Here is a 22,302-nt window from a genome sequence, read left to right as displayed (position 1 = left end):
TGATGAATATAAAAATAATATTATTCAGCAGAAGGGATCTTTAGAAAATTCACGTGATTAAAAAAATAAACCTTAACAGATGTTTACCTACTAGAAATTTGAATGTTTGTTCGAACAATATCTTGTTTTATTTTTTAAAATTCTCCATCTAAGGGTACTACACAGTGTTTACTACTCTGGGGATCTTGTGTAAGATACAAGATTAGGGAAACAAAGCCTCCTCTTAAAATGATATGCCAGTTTTCTGAGACTAACACAATGTCAATAAACTAAGTAAATAGAAGACAGTCAATTGGCTGTGCAGCCTTTCCCTTTACTGGTAAGATTATGTGTCAACCTCCTAATGGCTTTGAAGGATTTGTTTCTTTCTAGAGTTCAAATTACAACTCTAAATAGAGATGAAGCAATTCACTTCCCAGTGAAGAAAGAATTTGAATTAGAAAATAAAATAACAGAGAACAGGACCATGTTCTAAATATAAAGTTTTATTTTACCAGGGTCAATCACTGACAGCATTCAAAAGGCCACAGGCAATGAAACTTAGATTTGAGAAGTAATATACCTCATAGGAACAAATAAATAATATAAATGAAAAACAAACCCGAATGAAGTATGTATAATGGGAGATAGTAGAAAAGGGTTATTGGAAATAAAATTCATTTTGAAAAGATTTTCTCAAACCTGAAGAATGAATATAAAAGCTAAATTTTGTTTTTCAATTTCCAATGATAATTTACACAGTGGTTGATAACATATGATGATCTCATCCAAGCCCAACACTGTAAACATTATCCATAATGCCAAAAAAATCTCAATTTTATTTCTTTGGCCTAGGTTTCCTTCTCTCTTGAACTCCAGTCTCACATATTATGTTACCCAACTTAAATTTTATTTAATATGTGATAAAAATCTTAAATTTAGTGTGTTCGAACAGAACTCCTGATTGTCTCTCTAAAAATTTATGCCTCTCATAGTCTTCTCCATCTCAGCAGATGGCATCTCCAGTCTTCCAGTTGCTGAGGCCAAAAACCTTAACATCATTGCGATTCTTCTCTTTTTCTCACATCCTACAGAATTTGGCCACTTTTCAACACCTCCATCGCTACTACCCCTTTCCAGCCCATCCTTATTTCTCAGATTTTATAATAGATTCCTAACGGATTCTACTTGGGCTACTTCCAGCCTTGCCTCTCACCCCAACACTGTCTCTCCTCAACACAATGTCCCAGAGTAAGTCTTTTACTAAATAAGTTACATCATAACACTCATCTGCTCAAAACCTCGATTGTCTCACATACCTACACATTCACACACACACACACACACACACGCACACACACACACGTTGTGCACACAGTAAAAGACAAAGGCTTTACAATGGCCTGCAAGGTCCCAGATGCTCTGGCTTCTTTGTTTTTTCTCTATCTTGATCTCCTAGTACTCACTCCTTTGCAGACTTCACTCAAGCCATACTGGCTTCTTTGACTTTCCTTAAAAAATTCAGGAAAGCTCCACCTTGGGACCTTGGCGGTAGCTGTTCCTACTTCCTAGGATGCTCTTTCTTCATATGTCATCATGACTAATTATTTAACCTTTTTCAAACTTTGACCAAATATCACCTAATCAATGACACCTATTCTTGCCACTACACTTAAAATTAATTGTCTGTGCTTGGAGTATCATAATAAATCTGGAAAATAAAAACAATGTATTTAGAAATGTACACTATAGACGAGAGCCAAAGAATATAAAAATAAAATAAGAGAATGTCTATAAGGGAATAAGTATTATGAGGATAGAAAAAAGCACCCAGGACTAAATTAGGTCTTTGACGAAAATCTGCACTTAACCATATGGTCCTCAAATTCCATTCTCCTCCCACCCTGATAGCTGTCACACTGATCTCCAGATCTGTCATTCCTTTGATTTCTTTTATATAATTTTATTCCATCTATATATCCTAAAAGTTTTAGTTATTTTAGTTGTATTTAACTTTATACATAGTTGTCAGCCAGGAACAGTGGCTCACGCCTGTAATCCCAGCACTTTGGGAGGCCAAGGTGGGTGGATCACTTGAAGTCAGAAGTTTGAGACCAATCTGGCCAACATGGCAAAACCCCATCTCTACTAAAAAATGCAAAAATTCCCTGGGTGTGGTGCTGCACTTCTGTAGTGCCAGCTACTCCAGAGGCTGAGACAGGAGAATCACTTGAACTCAAGAGGTGAAGGTTGCAGTGAGCTGAGATCGTGCCACTGCACTCGAACCTGGGCGACAGAGGGAGACTCTGTCTCAAGAAAAAAAAATAACAATAACTTTATACACAGTGTCATAATGCATGTAATTTCAGACTTATTTTCACATATGGTTATATTGCTAAAATATCATTGTCTGTCACTTTGCATGCTATCTTTTCACAAAATTCCAACTTTATTATCGCCTATTCTTATGGCTACACCTTCTAGAATTGATCTGAAATTTGATGCATTGAGCAATATCAAGCTAGTTGTCACAGATCTTTTTATCTCCTCATGTCAGACACCTGACTTCAAGGGGTGTCAGACACCTGACTTCAAGGGGGCTGCCTATCTCCCATGGGTTCCCATTCCAAAAGAGTCTTCACAAAGCTACTGGAGCAGCTCTGATAATGTCTGTCTACTATCTGCAGACCTTTACTATAGAGCCCCAGTATACTATCCCAGAATCTACCCCCACCACCTACCACAACCCTCTTTGGAGTATAGTTACCAGAGACTTTAATTTGGAGTTGAAAGTAGTGGAAGCAGGAGAGAAGTTTTTGCTTCTTCAAGATGGATGGGGGAAAGCAGACCTGTGGCTAGTGAGAACAGCTTCCAGACATATCTACTTGGAAACCGAAAGGCTTTTTTCTTACTAAAATGGTATAATGGCGTTCTAGCTGCTCTTTAGTTCCTAAATATTTTTAGTACTATAAATCAGCTATATTATTTTCTAGGAAATGTAGTCTGAGTCCAAAATAACCTATTTACAAATGACCTTTGGAACAGAACACGTTTACAAGGTAGGGACTCTGAATAATGCATCCCAGAGCTAAATGCAAATAGTTTTTCATTATCTGTTGTTATGGATTATCTGCTTCATTGCTCCTCTTCATTAGCACAGATAATAGAGACCTAACTGAATTATTGCTTTCAAGCACATTCTTTACTTTTGTTCTGTACTATACAAGTTTCCTTCAGTCCTTAATATCATTTCTAGCTTGATGTTTTAGCTACTTGTTTTTTAATTTAAAAATCCCCTATGTAAGTAGTGACCTCCATAATATGCCAATAAACTGATAAACTGAATAAATTTTGCCTCCTTTATTAAACAGACGTTTACCAAGAACCCACTCAGGGTGTATAATGTCGGGGACTTTGGGGCACATAGGAATACAGTGTGCTTTCAATAAGTTTGTCAAATATGTATTGAAAACCTATTACAGACAGGGCATTCTTGTGGGGGTTAGAGATACCTGCACTGATGATTCTTGCACGAATGGAGCTTACATTCAAGTGGGGGAAGATGACAATAAACGTTTTAGAGAGTAAGGTGTGCAATGTAGTATATAAAACTGGTCATGCGATAGTGAGGTAATGTAATTCATGAGGAGAGACTCTTTTAGGTACGGCGAGCAGAGAAGTCCTCTGTGAGGAAATGATATTTGAAATGCTGTCTGAATAGTGAGATGGCACCAACCATGGGGAGAACAGGGTAAAAGTGCTCCAGACAGAGAAGAACAAGTTTGAAGGCCCTGAGTTAGAAACAGGTTTGGCGTGCTCAAAGGAACAAAACATCAACCAGGGTCTTAAATATAGGGTCCCCTTTTTTAAAAAACTCCATCTTTAACTCTTGGTGAAGACTACAGTTGGCTATTAACAAAATAAACCTGAATATGAAAAATAAAGAGGTGATGGGCAAGATCCCAGATCCAAATAAGAGCAAGCAATGTGTGGATATAGAAAGGAAGAGATTATGTGGATGGGAATGTGCCTCCCAGACTTTAAAGATAACACATATTAGTTATTTGTATTGCTAAGAGAATAATAACATTTACCGAACTTTTACTATGCACAAGCACTCTTCAAACAACCACAAGAAGCAACTCATTTAATCTTCTCTATGAGAAGATCCTATAACATTATATATTTTAATATATGAGGGAATTTCAGCACAGAGAGGTTTAGGAACTTGTCCAAATTAAGATAGATAGTACATGCTGACACTAGGATCCAAATCCATGCAGTCTGACTCATCACTGTAGTTCATAATCCAGAACTTGAGTGGTGATCCTCTGCAAAAATGGTCACCAATTTTTCACTTCCCTATATGAATGCCTTTGTGTAATGTAACTTGGAGCTCCTCCTGTGACTTGAAGTATGCCCCATGAGATGGAGAAGTAACTCCATCTCATGCAGTTAATTTCTCCACCCTATGAATCAGGATTTGACCATGTGACTCGCTTTGGCCAATGAGACATTATCAGGTGTGATGCAAGAAGCAGCTCAAACAGTGCTTATACATTGGGAACTGCCCTCTGTTGGCTGCACATGAAAACACTGTGACTACAATAACGTGAGCAAGCTTGGATTAGCCTGCTAGACGATGAGTGGGATATGCCTACTTAACTCCGTTATCACTGGTAACAACCACTGCACCATCAGACATATCAGCAATAGAAAAACCTATTTCTATTTTCAGTTGCTAGCTGATCACAAATGTGAGAGCGAACCCAGCCAACACTGCATGCAACATAGATAAGCCAAACCAGTTAAGCTAAGCCAAAGTTGCTGATCCACAGAATTGTAAGCAAATAAACTGTTGTCATATCATAATACTGAGTTTTGGAATAGTTTGTCACACAGTAAAAATTAACTGACATACAGGTTGAAGTAAAATGACTGCTACTTCATATCTGAAGATCAATTACTCTGCCTTCCTTGTTATGTATAAAGATGCTGTTAGTCTATCTTCAAGCAAAATAAACAGAGGGAACTAATCAAAATGTGCTGTCTTCATAATTGTTCGTGGGGCCAATAACTTTGTCTTAACAAACTTATTCCTAAAGACCAAAACACTTGATAAAGCATAGCCTTAGTGGAAGTATACTTCTGGTCAACCTCATCTGCCATTTTTTTTTTCTAATATAGCACAGTGAGAATACTGACAGTGAGTAGCATGATTGGTGTCACCATTAATGCTTGGGTGATTTCATAAAGGTTATTGTATTTTTTTTTTAAGTTCAGCACGCACATCTTTTCACCAAAGAAAATATGACTTTAATAATGGCCAAGAAAAGATGCTCAACAGTGAAAGTATGTCAGCCACCTCTGACAGAAAAATAAAAGAAATATAATATGTTGCTCATTGCATAAATTAAGCAAGTGTTTTCTAACAAGGTCAGCAAAATCAGTTATTACCTTCTCCAGAATATTTGCTTACCTGTTTACATCTACCAACCCTTGTTTGGCCTGCCAGGAGTTGTACCAATATTTTTCTCATAAATTTAAGGATACAGAGTTAACACCCCAAACAACTAATGTCAGTCAGTATTCATGGAAATGAAGTTTAAATTTATTACAATTGAATATCTCCTGATTCCACAATGTTCACATGATTATATGGCATATTCCTAAGATTCAGGGAAAGATGACAGTTACTGTGGTAGGCATTTTCAGCAGGAATTGTGAATACAATAAGGACAAGATAGAATAAGTGGGATCCAAAAGAGTCAATTTCATAAACTATGAGAAAACATTATTATTAGGTTGACACAGAACATTTTTTAGACATCCCTAATGCCACCAAAAGTTCAAGGGTAAAGAAAGTGAAAAGCACCATACCCAATTGATGTGGAACTGAGAAATCAAATTATCTTAAGGTAGTTACTTCCTAACCACTCACAACAACTCCTTGTTGAGGATAAAAAAATTCAACCTGCTTCATATACAAATGAGATCGGGCAGAGAATGTGAGCCAAGAATACTATGTTTTCATCAATATGGGACATATTGTTGTATCATTTGTTTTAGCACTCATTATACAAGTCTCTGATGTATTTTTTCAGAAGATTCACTTACGCTAAAGTTGAATGCTTGAACTGTATTGCATTCCCTCACAAACACCTGATACACATTATATCAATTTATGCTATGTGGGTGTATCATGTCTGCTTACTAAATATGTTTCTGTTACACATGACACATGCCACTGGAAAACTTATTCACAATGAAACTCTTCCTCATCTACAGGAATAAACATTTAAGGCAATATCAATTGTAATAGCCAAAACTTTTAGTTTTTATCTTATTATTAGAACAATATAACTACGTAAAATGTTTAACAGATTTCCCATATTTTCTTTGAGGAAACAATTCACTGACGAAACAGAGAAAGAGTCCTTATATTTGGTTTTAGTCAGCATACCATTTCACTCTAAAACTATCTGTCTCTACATAATTGTTTTTAATGTTTTTATGATTCTCAGGGTAGCCTGTGACAAACACATTCATGAATAATTAATACGGCAATGACACTCTCTACCTCTGTATGGACAAGTCCTATAAAATCTGTATTAGATAGAGGGAACTATTCTGACCCAGCTGATATTTTCTTTCTACGCTACATTCTTTTTTTTTTTTTTGCCATTTAAATATTTATTATTATTATTTTTTAATTATACTTTCAGTTCTGGGATACATGTGCAGAACGTGCAGGTTTGTTACATAGGTATACAAGTGCCATGGTGGTTGGCTGCACCCATCAACCTGTCATCTACATTAGGTATTTCTCCTAATGCTATCCTCCACAACAGGCCCCAGTGTGTGATATTCCCCTCCCTGTGTCCATGTGTTTTCATTGTTCATCTCCCACTTATGAGTGAGAACATGCAGTGTCTGGTTTTCTGTTCCTGAGTTAGTTTGCTGAGAATGATGGTTTCCAGCTTCATCATGTCCCTGCAAAGGACATGAACTCATCCTTTTTTATGGCTGCATAATATTCCATGGTGTATATGGCCACATTTTCTTTAACCAGTCTATCACTGATGGGCATTTGGGTTGGTTCCAAGTCTTTGCTATTGTGAATAATGCTGCAGTAAACATACGTGTGCATGTGTCTATGCTACATTCTAAGGACTCATCAGTGTCACAAAAGGAGTGAAGCATTTTTTGTTGTTGTTCACAACTTTTATGTGCAATAATAAAAATAATACTTAAATAGTTTCACAACAGGCTTTTTTCAATTCGTCTGATTTGCTTTTCTTGATAAATTTCCCTCCTCCATCCTCTAGCACCAGTTTACTGATGAGGAGACTGAGGTTACACAGAGCGCGACATATTTTTCAGTGGCTGCGAGCGTACTAGTATCTGTGACTTCCAATCTTTCTAAGATAGCAGTATGTAATTTTCCAACCAATAGTTTCATGGAGACAGGCAGAATGAGTATATGTATTTCTGGACTTGCTCTATTTAAAAAGCCTCGTTTTTACATGTTTATGTATTCAGGTTTTGTGTAAGACTGTATTCTACATATAAATAATATGCCACTAAAAAAATACATAAAGACAGTGACATCACTATGCTACAATATACGATATACTGACTTCATTACTATTTTCTGATTTTATGGATAATGAAGATTATATTAATGCAGATGAAGTTAAGACATCAGGAACAGAAATGGATGGCTGTCATGTTTAAAGTAAATTAGACTAAAAATAAATCTTAAAATGGTAAAAATATTACTTGCAGTCATTGTATTCTACCTGGTATGTCAATTTTTTGGTTTTTGGTGTTATGTTTTTGCCAATAGAAAACATATGTTGACACCATTGTTTACTAGCTTGTAAAGAAAAAGTTGAAACTGTTGGTACAATTCAAAAAACTTTCAAAATGAAAATAGAGGAAAAACTATTTTTTAGTTTTGATTACTAATAAATTCTAAATATTTCTCCTCAATAGCTCACTTTTTCTATGTGTACAATAGTTCCCTCTTCTCACAGGTTTTGCTTTCTGTGGTCTCTGTTACCAGTGGCCAACAGTAGTCCAAAAATATTAAATGGAAAATTCCAGAAATAAGCTATGTAAAAGTTTTAGATTGTGCACTGCTCTGAGTAGCTTGAGGAAATCTCCTACTGTCCTGCTCTGACTCACCGGGGACATGAATCATCCCTTTGTCTAGTGTATCCATGTTGCATACCCTACTCACCTGTTAGTCATTTATGAGCCATCTCATTTTTCAGATAGATCGTGGCAGTTATCTCAGTGTCAGTGTGATCATTATTTTACCTAATAATCATCCCAAAGCACAAGAGTAGTGATGCTCAAATATTGTTATAATTGTCATCTTTTATTATTATCATGGTTGATCTCTTACTGTATCTGATTTATAAGTTAAACTTCATCATATGTATATATAGAAAAAAAACAAAGAATATGTAGGGTTCAATACTATCTGAAGTTTCAGGCATCCACTGGGGGTTTTGGAACATATTCCTCCCAAATAAGGGAGGACTAGTGTATATAGCATCTAGGTGCTGTATGTATATTCTATTCTTATCACAGCAAAATAATTTAGTACAAATCTAATAAAATGTTGAGTTCTGAGACTCTAATAAACTGTTCATTTTATTCTGCATAATTCTGAGAAAGGTAAAGACCATTTTCCCTTCACAACCTCATTGATTATTTTTTATTTATATCTCTGGTCTCACCTGCCAAAACAGGACTGACTTGTTTGCTTTGTATCTCTCTTGACCTCTGGCAGACAGAAAGTCAGAAATCTATGTACCTTAGTCTGGCCATGGGAGCCAATATCCCAACCCTGCAGCTGCTAATGTGCAATGCTATTTACATACGCATGATCCCTGTTTTCCTCTTGGCCACCCCGTGTGTACACTCTGTTGTGTCAATCAGTTGTATATGTTTTCACAGGAGGCAGAATCAAAGTGGTAACCATCTACCATATGTGACTATGCCATATGTGACTCTATCCTTTTCTATTGCTTTCCTGAAAATGAATACATGAGATGCATTTTACCCACACATTTTGTTTTCATGTGTAACATTAGCCACAGATGATTTTTAGGCTACCCAAAATGTTAAACATCACCAGGGCTTTGGGCTTCCAGATGAGATGCTAACAAGTTATCAACTGAATTCCAACAGCTAGGTCACTATTCTACCACTTACTATTCACACTTGTCCTTATTTTCATCTTAATGAGGTGTCGGGTTTCAGCAATTCAATCGGCATCTGCTTTCAATGTAAAATTTCAAGAGATGATAAGATGACGAAGTAAATACCTCCTTACTCTTGGACAATTTTCTGAAATCTAGTCCCTGGTGACCCTTTGGTGTAACTGAATCTTGAGGCATGTATGTGCTAATGAATAAGCTGTCTTTGCTGACACATTTATAAATTAATGCCTGAAGTAGAAAAGGAAAAATTTCGCTGTAATTTCGGGTGCTGGCTAGTTGACCTAAGGATGCCTAAAACCTATGGTGTGAATGCTTTCACATCTGTAAATCTGTTAAGGGAGCTATAACAAAAAAGGAACGAAGCGCTGCTTTGTTACTATCTGTTTTCTAATATCCTTCTATCAAAGTTCTGGTAAATATTGGTTGGAGAACACAATTTGGCCTCTTTGTCTAAGTGGTGATGACACATGATCTCAAATCCTGTTCTTGGAAGCTAGCCCTTATTTGGCTACATGAATAGGCAGACATCCAAAGTTGTGAGAAGCGCATTAGGGCCTATCTACAAAGAGAGACTCTGTATATAACACACACACATACACACACACACACGCACACACACACGACCTTTTAATGTACAGACTACTTCCATTAGTAAATAGTGTCCTAAAATTTGAACATTTGTTCAATCTGTAAAGTACTCCAATTTCTTTTGAAAGAATAAGAAGTGTTAGGGTTGAAGGAAATGTTCTTAGCTTAAAGAACACAACCAGAACCTTCTACTCTTATATTTATTTTTGTCTTCCTTTAACCCATATAATTCCGTAAAGGATTTGGGATAATATTTTTGCTTGTCTAGTTATATTTACTTGCTTCTAAAACAGTTTAAAGATAACTAAAGTTTGGAGTCAGTTAATTTCCCTATAACATTTCTGAGCATTTTATTAATTTGGTCTAAAGATTGTTTAAATTATGCTCTTCCTCTTGATTATTACAAAGGCTTTACTTGATTGTTAAGAGATAAAACCCATTATATATTCTTCATTTACTAAGCATCTAGTATTTTTCACAAATTAAATGATTATTGCTATTACTAGTGATATATAAGCTACCAAGTTCAGTAATGGAGACTTTGGAAAGTATGGCTCTAGGAATTTGTGGAGTAGGTGCCAGATATTGCCTTTTTGGCTCTTTCTTATATTCAAATCAAATGCATTTCTCTTTCACTCTGCTGTATTATAATATTTGTTTGCACTTGCTCTCTATATTCATTTAATGTTACTTACTTTTTGGTACAATTCTAAATTTATATGGCATTTAAATTTGCTTGTTGATTTTATACATTTTAAAATCTCAAATAGATAAAATACAATCAAGTAATAAACTCTGTTCTGATTTATATAAGAAATGTAACAAAATATTTTTAAAAGATTAAGATATTACAGTGTGTAATGTTTTCCACCTTCACTGGCATCTCAGAAATAAACAGTATTTTATTTTATTAATACATTATTTTTCTTAACAAACTACAAAATATCTCCTTAGTCATCCTCAATAAATACATAAATCTTTCATCAAGCTTTCCTCTTCCTGGAATTATACAGATGAAAATATGGCTCTATAAATCCCACTTTACTGAAGTATAATAATAGTGAAATCAATGTCTTAGAAAAAAATGCAGCTATCCAGTGTCTGTTTAATAACCATTGAACAACAAAATCTATAGGGAAATATTTTTCCTAGTTTCCACAGGATGTACTGAATCAAAGTATTTTCATTAAAACTAATATGAAATGGCAGAAAATAGAGAAAAGGAGAATGCTTCTTGTTTATTTTACTTATTTCTGCCACACATTATATATTGATGAAGCAATTTTAAGGGATGTATGCATGATATAATACAATGGAATTGACTTTTCTTTTTCATAACCACACGCACATTTTTACATCTGCAACAATATGCTTTTTGAATAGCTACCTGCAGTTAATTTCAAGTTCTCATTGTTCTTTGGTGGCCTAGACAAGTTAAAGTGATGATAAAACAGCCAACCTGAATTATCAGCATACTAAGTAGAACATGAAAACTTGGTTATGCACACTCATCTCTGATAATGTATAGTGGCAGGCACCAAATTTCAAAATATATTGCACGTTTTTCAAGCCAGAACAGATTGCAATGTAGAAAAAAAATTTGTTTCTGTTCTTTTGAGTCTGAGTTGCACAAATATTTATTTAAAATAGTAGCAATCAAAGAAGCCATGAAAAAGAACTCAAACAATGCCCTATATTTAAGTGTATCCAATAAAAATATTTAGAAGATTTAAAATAAAATTGACCAAATATTAAATTACATATATACTGCAGAAAACTTTTTTTTTTTTTTTTTTTTTTGCATTTCACCACTTAGAGCAGACGTGTAGAGGGAAAATGTTCTTATGTATAATTCAATGTGACTCCAAGGTAGCAGTAAATTCTACAGAGAATTTTTGAAAGAGATTTAGGCAGGAAAGCAGATGGATCACACTGGGTCATGTTAGACAGGATAAATATTATGGCTCCTCTTCTGCCACAGAAAATAGGAAAACCATAGAGCTACAATGCTGATGCTTTTTGAAAATCGGCAGCTACCTTTAGGCAGGAAAGAGGAAGTTTTTCACATTTTCTTAAGGGTTTGAAATGGGCTTTTTGTCAAGAAATGTTCTCTGTGATCATTCTAAATAAATACTAACTGAAATCAATCTCAGACCTCAGTCCCGTATCTTTCCTAGCAGTGGACTGGCTTATAGAGCTCTTATTGACAAACAGTAAAGCGCCAATTTATAACTCTCTATGGTTAAATGGAAATAAAAATAAAAAAAGCTACTTCATGGGAAAAAGCAATTTTAAAGTGAAAAGACTGTCCAAGTGAAAAAGAAAAAAAAAAAACCCTAAGTTGTGGCAAGTCAGCAACATGCTAGAAATTAGAAGAGAAAAAGTAATTTAAGCAAAGAATAGTAGGATACTCTTCACTGTTTCAAAGTTATAATGTCAGACCAAGAGTTCAAGCATTTCCATTTTGAAATGTTTAAACTGTTTTCCACAACTCTCTTATATACATTATATACTGCCTTGTGAGGTTTTGGCAGGGTCTATTTTTGTCAATATTTTATTTTTCCTTTTGTATGGTCATCTTTCTGAGCATGAGCTGGAACCAGATTTTGTAACCAGCTTTCCAGAGCTGACTATGAACATCTCTCTTAAAGTTGGCATTCAGTAAATATCAAGTTGATAGCTTGAAATCAACCATAGTCATAATATTTATATAAAAGAAGACCACAAAAACTTCAAATAAGGGCTTTTCTCCCCACAGAAAGCCAACTGTTAAATGTTTACCTACACATCAGTATATATATCTCTACCGTAGATAGCCAAGTATAATGCTTAATAAAGATTCAATAAATATTTTGGAATAAAAATATTGATGTTTGGAACCACATAAGTATCTACATAAATTTAAGTTAGAAGGTATGATTTATTTATGCTTTAAATTATTTTCATAACTATCTCTATGAATGATCTTTTTTAAAACCGTCTTGAAAATAATATGGAAAATAGTATGCTGAAACTTACGCGCTTGTGGTTAATGATCCAGCTCTGCCACCAGTAATAACCTGAGTGGTTTCTTTTTCCCCCTCACCTCTATGGACACTAAGGGAAAATGAAATAGAACAGTGCAACTTAGAGAATTTATACATTATACAGGACTCTATTAATGTAGAGCTTATAATAATGTCATTATTATAAGAAGCTGCCTAAATATGGGAAGTAGACAGAAAGGAAAAAGGTATACTCACATACCAATGAGGAACAGAAGCTAAATTCTTCATATTCACATTGTAATTGCTACAGCAGGAACAATGCACAAAAATATATCTAACCAGTATATGTTTAAAAATACTAAAATACAGATCTAAAGTGAAAAAAACCTGACAGAACCTTGATGTTTGAGTGAACTGACAGAGGAGCAGAAGATGAATTTTTATGTCAGAAGTAGTTGAGTAATACAAGTAAAATAAAACTATGCTCCAAACTCTCAAAATTTCATATTGACAACCCTTGGTCTTAATGCCTCTTTTGGCCTAAAGAAAAACAACATAAAAATAGTTATAGGTATTAAATTATCTTGATCCTGACAAGTAATAACATGAAGAAGACTGCAGGGTTATTTGCCTAAGTAGTTAAGAGAGTGTTAAAAGAAAATAAATAATATTTTAGGTCAGGCAAAGTGGCTCATGCCTGTAATCCCAACATCATGGGACGCCAAGGCAGGTGGATCATTTGAGATCAGGAGTTCTAGACCAGCCTGACCAACATGGTGAAACCCTGTGTCTACAAAACATACAAAATAATGGCCAGGTGTGGCGACTCATGCCTGTAGTCTCAACACTTTGGGAGGCCGAGGTGGGCGGTTCACTAGGTCAAGAGATCGAGACCATCCTGGCCAACATGGTGAAAACTCGTCTCTACTGAAAATACAAAAAATTGGCTGGGCATGGTGGTGCGTGCCTGTAGTCCCAGCTACTCAGGAGGCTGAGGCAGGAGAATTGCTTGAATCTGGGAGGTGGAGGTTGCAGTGAGCCAAGATCACGCCACTGCACTCCAGCCTGGCAACAGAGTGAGACTTTGTCTCAAAAACAAAACAACAACAACAACAACAACAAAACACACACACAAAATATTGGCCAGATGTGGTGGTGTGCATCTATAACCTCAGCTACTCGGGAGGCTGAGGCATGAGAATCGCTTGAACCTGGGAGGCAGAGGTTGCAGTGAGACATGATTGCACCATTCCACTCTAGCCTGGGTGACAGAGTGAGATTCCATCTTAAATATAGATAGATAGATAGATAGATAGATGGATAGATAGATGGATAGATAGATAGATACACAGACAGTTACAGATATGCATGTATATATGTATGTATAAATATATATTTATATATGTATATACATATATATACACATATATATTTTTAAAGCCTTTTTTATGGGGAAAGACAAACATATGGTACATTTTTAACAAAATTTTGTTCAAAGCAAGAATTATAAAAAATTTTTAAATATATTTTAAAATAGACTATTAGAATCAATGGAGTGAATGTTATACATTTAAGACGTTTGTATAACGATTATGAATTTAACTGTGTGCATGCTTCTGATACAGTATTGGAACCATATATGCTGCTTAAGACATGACTTTGTAGATGAACATAGGTTGAAAATTTTCTTCATGATCCTCTTGGCCTAGATTTTTAACTTTAAAGCAGCAGATTTATGTTTTGCCTTGTGTCCTGATTCTATCACTAACAACTAGATCTGGGCCTGCCACACAGAAAGCACCCAACGAATATTTGTTAAATAAATATTGAATTACTTTATTGACTAAACTCTCCATTACACACTATGTGTGCATAATCGCTTTAATAATTACTCTTTGAGCGTGTCTTGTTACCTTGACCTCTTTTAAATTCCAACTATTCTATAGTCCACAGATTTCAAGTCATCCTTGAGGCACTTTGTTTGTTGTTGTTTAATTTGTTTTTATGTCACCATATTAGTTTTTCCATTATCAGGTGGGCTTCAAAATAAAGCACTTGCTCCAAGATCATACTTTTGCCCCATCATTGCTCAAATACGAAGATACATTATTTTCATATTTTTGCTGCTTACAGGCTGGTTCAAATTTTTATTATCTCTTGCTTGGATTATTGCAATCATCTCCTAAAATGTTTGCAAACTTCTACTTGACATGCTCCACTATGGTCTATTTTCAATACAGCAATCAGCATGATACTTTAAAAACGGAAGTCAAAATATGTTCCCTATTTGAGCTGAACCTTCCAAGAGTTCACATCTCATTCAATGTCAAAACCTAAACCTTTACACTGCCAACAAGACTTACATCTTTTGTCCTTAATGCCTCTCTGATCTGATCTGTTTGTCCTTCTCCCATTCTCCCTTTGGCACAAACTGGTTCCCCCTTTGTTGGTTCTTAAACCCTACAGGCACATTCTCTCCTTAGAGATTTTAAGCCAGCTGGAAGTTACCTCTGCCAAGAACATTCTTCCCCAAAGATGTCTACTTGAACAACTCCCTTACTTCCAACAAGTATTGGCTTAAATATTATTACCTTCTTAGGAAGGCCTTCTCTGACATCTCCATTTAAAATTGTCAATTGCCACCTCCCCTTTCCCAGCATGCCCCACCCTGCTTCTGTTTTATTTTACTAATTGTAAACATTTCCTTTGATTTCCTAACATTTACCCCCACTTATTCTAATTCTCATGTAAGAGAATGCAAAGTATGTAAGAGAAAATATCTATTCGCACCACTGTTTCCAGCATATAGTAAGCACCGGATATTTCATAAATAGATAAATGAATGAATAAATATTAATAACAGTAGGGATATAAATTAAGAATTATGAACTTCAAAATTAAGCTCTTAATTCTTGTAGTCAAAGGACCTGATTTCTAATCAAACTTCCAACAATACTTGGCTTTAGCAACTGCTAAGAGCCAACAGTCTTCAGAGGATCGATTTATTTGGAGAATTAGTGTTAATTCTGAGTATCTCCCTGTGATAATCAAAATGCTGCAGAACTATCTTCAGGAAACCTATAGATACATGAGGGATCAGTTTTTAAACTCTTTGGAATCCTTTCCTCTTTTTTCTACTGTTGAAGTTTGTCTATAATTAGTGCTTAGTTCAAATGATAACTCTTTCATGAAAAGGAATTCCCAATTAGGTATGAATTTTCCATATCTCAGTCTTGCTTAGCATCATAATTTCCACATTGTACTTATTAAATACTTTTGAATTACATCTATATTGTACTAGCTATACCTTTAATTATTAGGCATTCAGTCTTTAAATATTTGGCACTAGTGTTTTGCACACTGACTTAATCATAACAGGCTCTTAAAAATATTTTTTATTGAACATGAAGAGACTCAATTTATTTGATCAAATTTTAAATTTTCTTGTTTACCAACTTTCTTTTGTTTAGAGCATAATTCAGAAACATGTGATATAGAATAAAGGAATAAAAATGACAAATATTAAGTAAATGTTCAATGTGTAATTCTAGAATTCTGTATTGAAGCAACTTGGGAAAAAACATATCAAAAGACAATTTTTCAAAGGTCATTTTCGATTTGGAGAGATGGTTTTAAGATACAAATCAAAGAATATGTTCACTGAAATTTACATGAAAGTTGTACCTTTACAAGAAACATGAAAGACAATGCACTCCAAAGGAAAGAAATGAAAGTGTCTCCTTCCATTTCTTGAACCTTCATGGCACCTATTTTTTTAAAAAGATAAAATAGTTAATATGATTTTATGTTTCACAGCTGTAATTAGAAGTTATAGGACACCAAAAAACAAAACTCATAGGACCTACTTTTAAATTATATTCAATGTATTTCCACCTTCATTTATAAAAAGAATAAAAAATCTACACAACTAAACATATACTACTATCATTAAACATTGTTGAATGATGGAAAGTGTTAGTGCTTATTTAAATGTGTTTACAGGCATACCTCATTTTATTGTGCTTCCTTTCATTGCACTTTAAATATTTTGTATGTGCATATTTTTTTTTAACAAATTAAAGGTTTGTGGCAATTCTGTGCAGAACAAGTTTATCATTGCCATTTTTTCCAAAACATGTGCTCATTTCATGTCTCTGTGTTACATTTTGGTAATTTTTACACTATTTCAAACTTTTAAAAATTATTATGATTATGTCTCTTACGTGATCTGTGATGAGTGATTTTCGATGCTATTTGGTTGATGCAAAGGTAATTGCGGTTTTTGTCATTACTTTTAACGGCAAAGCTGTAATTACATTTGTACCAACCTAATACTATTGTAATTGATTCAGGGTGCCAAAACTATGCCCATATAAAACAGAAAATTTAACCAGCAAATGTGTGTGTTCTGATTGCTCCACTTACTGGCCATTGTCCTGTCTCTTTTCCTCTCCTAAGGTATCCCAATTTTCTGAGACAGAATAATATTGAATTTAGGCCAGTTAATAACTCTACAATGGTCTCTAAGTGTTTAACTGAAAGGAAGAGTCAAACTTCTTGTACTTTAAATTAAAAGCTAGAAATACTTAAGTTTAGTGAGGAAGTCGTGCTGAAATCTGAGACAAGCCAAATCTAGGCCTCTTAAAATAGCCAAGTTGTGAATGCAAAGAAAAAATTTTTGAAGGAAATGAAAAATGCTATGCCAGTCAACATATGAATGATAAGAAGGCAAAATAGCCTTATTGCTGATAAGAAAAGAGTTTTAATGGTCCACATAGAAGATAAAAGCAGTGAAAACATTCTCTGAGTCAAAGCTTCATCCAGAGCAAGACCCTATCGGTCTTCAACTCTATGAAGCCTGAAAGAGATGAGGAAGCTTCAGAAGAAAATTTTGAAGCTTGCAGGAGTTAGTTCACAAGGTTTAAGGAAAGAAGCCATCTCTATAACACAAAAATACAAGATGAAGTAGCAAGTGCCGATGTAGAAGCTGCAACAAGTTACCTAGATGATATAAGATAATTGATGAAGGTGATTACACTAAACCACAGATTTTCAACGTAGACAAGTCAGCCTTAGACTGATGCCAACGAGGACTTTAATAGCTAGAGACAAGTCAATGGCCACTTTTAAAGCTTCAAAGGACAGGCTGTCTCTATTATTAGGGACTAACGCAACTGTTGACTTTAAGTTGAAGCCTATGCTCATTTACCATTCTAAAAAGCCTAGGGCTCTTTAGAATTATACTAACTCTACTCTGCCTCTGCTGTATAAATGGGACAGCAAAGCCTGTATGACAACACATCTATTTACAGCATGGCTTACTGAATAGTTTAAGCCCACTCTTGAGACCTACCACTGAGGAAAAAAGATTTCTTACAAAATATTACTGCTCATTGACAATGCATTTAGTCACCCAAGGGCTCTGATGGAGATGTACAAGCAGATTAATATTGTTTGTATGCCTGGTAACACAACATCCATTCTGCAGCCCATGGATCAAGGAATAATTTTGAGTTTCAAGTCTTATTATTTAAGAAATATATTTCAGAAGGCTATAGCTAACACAGATATTGATTCCTTGGATGGATCTGGGTAAAGTAAATTGAAAATCTCCTGGAAAGGGTTCACCATTCTAGATGCTATTAAGAACATTTTGTGATTCATGAGAAGGGGCCAAAATATCAAGATTCAGAGGAATTTGGAAGAAATTGATTGCACCATCATGGATGACTTTGAAGGGTTCAAGGCTACAGTGGAAGAAATCACCGCAGAGGTGATGGAAATAGCAAGAGGACTAGAATTAGAAGTGGATCCTGAAGATGTGACTGAATTGCTGCAATCTCATGACAAAACTTTAATGAATGAGAAACTGCTTTTTATGGCTGCGGAAAGGAAGTGGTTTCTTGAAATGGGATCTCCTGGCAAAGATGGTGTAAACATTCTTTAAATGGCAACCAAAGATTTAGAATATTACATAAACTTAGTGCATAAAGCAGCAGAAGGGTTTGAAAGAGTCAACTCGAATTCTGATTTAAGTTCTGCTGTGGATAAAATTCTATCAAACAGCATTGCATGCTACAGAGAAAGAAATTTTTTGTGAAAGGAATTTAATCAATGCAGCAAACTTTATTGTCATTTTATTTTAAGACATTGCCACAGCTACCCCAATCTTTAGCAACCACCAGCATTATCAGTCAGCATCCATTAACATCAAGGCGAGACTCCCCACCAGCAAAACAATCGTGACTTGCTAAGGTCTCAGATGATTGTTAGCATTTTTAGCAATAAAATAATTTTAAATTAAGGTATTTACTTTTTAAAGACATTTTCTTCAGGTTATTTCTCATCAGCTCAATTGCATATCTACCCATCCCATACTCCTTTTTTATCATTATTTTTGAACCAGTAATGAAGAAATATTTTTGATCTCCTGAATTTTCAAATGATTCAAGTAGGATCATTAGAAAAGGAAAATGTGAAATATTGTGCCATGAATTAATGTGCATTTCAGACACAACTAAAATGAATTCGGTATGCTAGGCATGAAAAGTGCCTTCTGTATCTATATTTACCTATGTCTTTATCATCAATTTATAAATGGATAATATATAAATAAATGGTATATCTAATACAGATATAAATATAGACACACCTTGAATATTATGTTCCATTAAACTTATGAATGGTGACTATCTCAGGAGAGAAGATGAGTCATAATATTCATGTTGTTGAATTTCACAAACATATTAGTTTTTCTCATTCACAGAATAAGAATGGGAGCTTTAGGGCTGGAAAGTTGAGGCCTCCTCAACTATGTTGCTAGTAGAAATTTATTTCAATGCTTGGGTGGCTATCATTAAGCTTAAAAAGATGCAAGCAGGAGGAGTTCTACATGAGAAACAGCAGTGGCTTTTATCTGCAATATCACAACTAAAAAATTATATATTTCTAAATACTCATGACAATGAGAGAAGATTATTAATCAGAGGCAGCTTATCTTTACAAAAAATCTGAAAAATAATATTAAATATCTAATTACTTTATACAGCCAATCTTAAGAAGATTTTGGCAAGAAATAGCAAAATTCATAATCCATCTATCCATTCAAAGATGAACCCTAAAGAATTTTATAAAATTGTAACATACATAGCAAATAGAAAGGATTGAAAAAGGAGTGGTTTGGGGGATATTAGAAGATGTATCAAGGAAAAATATGGATGCAAAGGAACAGATAGTCAACAAGAAACGTGATGAATGAAGTAGGATCAATAAATTTAGCTCACTCAGAAAAAGAGAACCCAAATTAGTTTTTTTTAAAGTCCAAAAATTCACCACCAGCCGCTAAGTAGGAAAGACAGAAACTACAGTCTGAGAAGTTGGATTTTATTAAAATTAAAAACTTGAGCTCTGTGAAACAGACTGTTAAGAAAATGAAAAGACAAGCCAGAGACTGATAGAAAATATTTGCAAAACATCTATTTGATAAATGACTTGCATCCAAAATATACAAAGACCTCTTAAAACTAAACATCTGGGATACAAATTATCCAATTAAAAATGGGCAATAGATCGATAGACCTCACTAAAGAAGATATATAGATAGAAAACAAGCATAGGAAAAGATAATCGACATCATATGCCACTAGGGAAATGCAAATTAAAACACTATATATTAGAGAGGAAATATTTGGAGAACAACCAAAACCTGTGGGAGAATATATGCCTTTATTACATTCTGATAAAAAAGAATGGGTAGGTTCTGATGATTTTAGTTAATGGTCTGCAGCCTAATGCAATGAGATGTCTTGCAGTTGCCCTCCATATAACAGGACATAAGAGCACATAACGATGTAGATTTCTACATTATGTGCTTAAATAAAAATTATTTTCAGGAGAAATAATAGTCCTGGTTTCCCCATTTGCCTAATGAATGAAACTTCAAAGATATTGCTAAATATGAACACCTTAAGAAAGAGATTGCCATGTTTTATATTACGGTTATGTATTACCTTTGCTTTACACTATGTCTAGGGAACAAACTGAAACATTTGTTATGTTCATTTTTTACTTTATAGTCTTCAAGATAGAAAATAAGCTGTCTCTGAAGAGGTGCAAGTGGGATGCTCCCAGGCATTTCTTGTAAGTTGTAATACCACATTGCCTGAAATGATAGTGATATATTCTTTATGTAACTTTACAAACTTGCAGGTTTTGTTTATTAAGGAGTACAAAAGAATTGAATAACACAGATTTTTGATGGGATAATGTTGCCCTGGATAATGTGAAAGCAATCATTTGTGTAATTCATTTCTTTGTAGCAGAATCAGAAAATTGTTCTTTTATTCTGGATTGTTCTGAATTTTACTCCAGCATTTTTTTTTCATTTAAGCAAAATAAAAGAACGAGACAATGTGATTAATCCAGAAATTATTTTACACCCAAGATTTTCTGACTTTTGTTTCCTTTCTAAAACTTTTTAGCTTGTCTTTGAGATGACAAAGGTTATCCCAATATCTTGCAGAAAATGAAATAAAGCAAAATATTCTACCATATAAAATACATGTAAAAGAGTAACTCCATGATGTATGTGCAAAGCCATCTATCTGTCATCTCTTTTGTGTTGCTATAAGAGAATCCTGAGACTGGATAACTTATAAACAATAAAAATTTATTTGGCTCATGGTTCTGGAGTCTAGGAAGTCCAAGAGCATGGCACCAGCATCTGGTTAGGGGCCTTGTGTCGCATTATCCCACAGCGGAAGACAGAAAGGCAAGAGAGTGTGACAGCAAGAGATAGCTGAAATTGTTTTTGTAACAACCCACTCTTGTGATAATGAACTTACTCCCACAATAATGACATGAATCCATTCATGAGAGCATAACCCTCGTGACTTAATCACCTCTTATTAGGCCCCACCTCCAAACACTTCTGCATTGGGTATTAAGTATTCAACACATGAACCTGGGGGACACATTCACAGAACAGCAGCACCTAAATGAGGCAAAAGGTAAACAAGGCACAGAGTATCTTCATTCAATCTGTTATGGCTTGACTGCCATTTCATTTGATCTGTATATAATCATCTATTATTTGCTCAATGCTGACATCTTTTAAGCACCTACCTCTCCTGTGTCTAGCATGAAGGCATCTAAACATACCTCAAAATTCATCTATGCTGAAATCTCTTTTGAACTATTCATTCTTGTAGGAAAATAACCAGGTGCCTATTGTTATTGTTTCTTTACTTCAACTTTTCCAAATCACTAACTGAAAAAGCTTTAATTTAACACAATTCTGTGGCATTCACCATTCTAGACAGTTGGGATAGATTTGTGAGCAAATATTCCTCTCTCTAGGAGCCTACACACTACTGAGAGGGAGCAGATGATAAGCAATACTTTAATAATTAAGTAAATTATATATGTTAGAGGTAAAAAAAAAAGTGCTATTAAGGAAAAGAAAAAAGAAGAGCAGCTTAAGGAGAAACGGTGAATGAGACAGTTTACGGAAA

General features: G+C 34.7%; 1 long non-coding RNA gene across 1 annotated transcript in view; it reads right to left on the bottom strand.

Annotated features, from left to right (window-relative positions):
* LOC107974206 (uncharacterized) overlaps positions 1 to 22,302 on the bottom strand; it is a 47,151-nt gene that overhangs the window by 5,148 nt on the left and 19,701 nt on the right. Inside the window, exon 3 of the long non-coding RNA XR_001716782.4 lies at positions 12,822 to 12,899. This is a non-coding gene — a long non-coding RNA (uncharacterized LOC107974206). The remainder of the gene's footprint in view (positions 1 to 12,821; positions 12,900 to 22,302) is intronic.

This window comes from Pan troglodytes, chromosome 1 (assembly GCF_028858775.2).
Source record: "Pan troglodytes isolate AG18354 chromosome 1, NHGRI_mPanTro3-v2.0_pri, whole genome shotgun sequence".
NCBI lineage: Eukaryota > Metazoa > Chordata > Mammalia > Primates > Hominidae > Pan > Pan troglodytes.
The sequence above is the reverse complement of the archived record's forward strand: the minus strand, read 5'-3'. Positions and strand labels throughout refer to the sequence as shown.